Raw genomic sequence first — 2,500 nt, 5'->3', positions numbered from 1 at the left:
TGGCTGCGAGACAGGCGGCCTTCTACCTTAGAAGAAGCAGCCAAATTGGCCGATGAACATTATGACTCCCGTCTTCACGAACCCATGAACTACCGAGCTCCAGCACGGGTCGAACCCAGAGAGGTTTACCGTGCACCCCCTCGTGCTGAATTCCGAGCCCTGGTGCCCACAGGGCCCGTCCGACACTCAGGACCACCCAATAACAGCTCTGAGCGTCCCAGACCGACTTGCCACCGATGCAAGCAACCAGGGCATTTCATGGCTAGCTGCCCCCTTAATACGCACCAGACACCCAGGAATTACAATTACCCCTCTGGGTCCTATCGTCCGGCCCGGGCCCTCTGTGTTAACCAAGAGGCCCCTATGGAGGGATATGTGGGGCCGCTTCACGAGGCAGACCCTGTATATGCTGCCTCAGATAACCGCCAGCACCATCGGCAGAGGGTATGGCTCGAGGGGCGATCTACCGAGGGATTGCGAGACACAGGGGCTACTATCACGCTGGTACAGAGTCATTTGGTGCCAGAGCACAAGCGATCCGGACAGACTGTGGCCGTTAGAGTGGCGGGGGGGGGATGTGTACAAAATTCCAACAGCTAAAGTGCATCTTGATTGGGGAGCGGGAAAGGGGGCTGTGAACGTGGGCCTAATGGATAATTTACCTGCCGAAGTACTACTGGGCAACGATTTGGGCCCCATGACTTCTGCCTATGCTCCAGTATGCAACAACGAGGCGGACCCAGTGACTACACGGGCCCAAGCCCGGACGGAGCGAGAGCTCTCACCAGTGCGGGAGACACAGGTAAGACCTACCCCGACCTTGCCTGACAGGTTAGGCCCCATACCCTGGGACACCCCAGATGCCTTCGAGGCAGAGTCTAAGACTGACCCGACCTTACAAAAGTACCGGGAACGAGCAGAGACCGGAGGGGGCGGGGCAGATAACGAAACATTCTTATGGGAAAAAGGGAAACTATACCGCTGGACAGAGAAAAGGGGACAGCGTAGGCGACAGCTGGTAGTGCCCCACAAATACCGTCAAGAAATCCTCAAAATAGGCCACGACATCCCCTTAGCAGGCCACCTAGCCGTTACCCGTACCCTACACCGCATTACTCACACGTTCTTTTGGCCAGGGGTGCACGCTGACGTTAGAACTTACTGTAACACCTGCGATGTGTGTCAACGAGTAGGAAGGCGAGGCGATCACCCTAAAGCCCAGCTAGTAAATATGCCCATTGTAGAGGAACCCTTCAGCCGGGTTGCTATTGACCTAGTGGGACCACTGGCTACCCCTAGTCCCTCCGGTAAGCGATACATTCTTACCGTAGTGGACTACGCTACCAGGTACCCAGAGGCTGTCGCCCTATCCAACATACAAGCGGATACGGTAGCGAATGCACTAGTACAGGTGTTCTCCCGGGTAGGATTTCCAAAAGAAATCCTATCCGACCGAGGCACCCAATTTACGGCTGAATTGACCCAACAACTCTGGCAGGTTTGCAAAATTAAGTCCCTCCTAAGCTCCCCATACCACCCCCAGACGAACGGGCTGTGTGAGAGGTTCAATGGGACCCTCAAGCAAATGCTCAAGACGTTCACTCAGGAATACCGAGACTGGGAACGCTTCCTGCCGCACCTCCTATTTGCTTATCGGGAGGTGCCCCAGGAAACGACAGGGTTCTCTCCCTTCGAGTTGCTCTACGGAAGAAAGGTACGGGGACCCCTAAACCTGATCCGGGAGCACTGGGAGGGAGAGATGGAGGCTGACGGTGTCCCAATTGTGCCATACGTGCTGGAACTCAGGGACCGAATGGAGCAATTAGCCAAATCCGTGCGGGCTAATCTCCAGTTGGCCCAGAGAAGACAGAAAGTATGGTACGATCGGGGGGCCCGAAAGAGAATCTTCACCATAGGACAAAAGGTGTTAGTACTTAAGCCGGTGAAGACAGACAAATTGCAGGCGTCCTGGCAGGGTCCCTACCAGATCGTAGAGAAAAGGGGAGACACCACTTATGTGATAGCTAGCTGCCACGACAACAATCTTAGAAAGACATTCCATGTAAACATGCTCAAGGAATATTTTGAGCGACCAGAGAACGTGACGGCCGTATGTTGTTCCCCTCAGGAAGACCCCGACAGTTTACCCATTCCAGACCTATTAGAAAAGAGCCTCCCCACAGGTATAGTGGCGCAGGTTCAGATAGGGGACCGACTTAGCCCCACTGAAAGGGAGCAGCTCAACCAACTCCTCCAGTCCAAACACCTCACCTTCTCCCCGAAGCCAGGGTACACTACTTTAACCACCCACCAGGTAGATACTCCGGGACAAGCTCCCTTGCGCCAGGCTCCGTACCGAATCCCCGAAGCAGTTAGGACAGGAATGAAGAAGGAGATCGATGAGATGCTCCAGCTCAGGGTAATTGAGCCCTCCGATAGTCCCTGGGCCTCCCCAGTTGTCTTGGTGCCCAAGAAAGATGGGACCACCCGGTTCTGCGTA

This window comes from Bombina bombina, chromosome 4 (genome assembly GCF_027579735.1).
Source record: "Bombina bombina isolate aBomBom1 chromosome 4, aBomBom1.pri, whole genome shotgun sequence".
Lineage (NCBI taxonomy): Eukaryota > Metazoa > Chordata > Amphibia > Anura > Bombinatoridae > Bombina > Bombina bombina.
Note: the sequence above shows the minus strand (reverse complement) of the source record.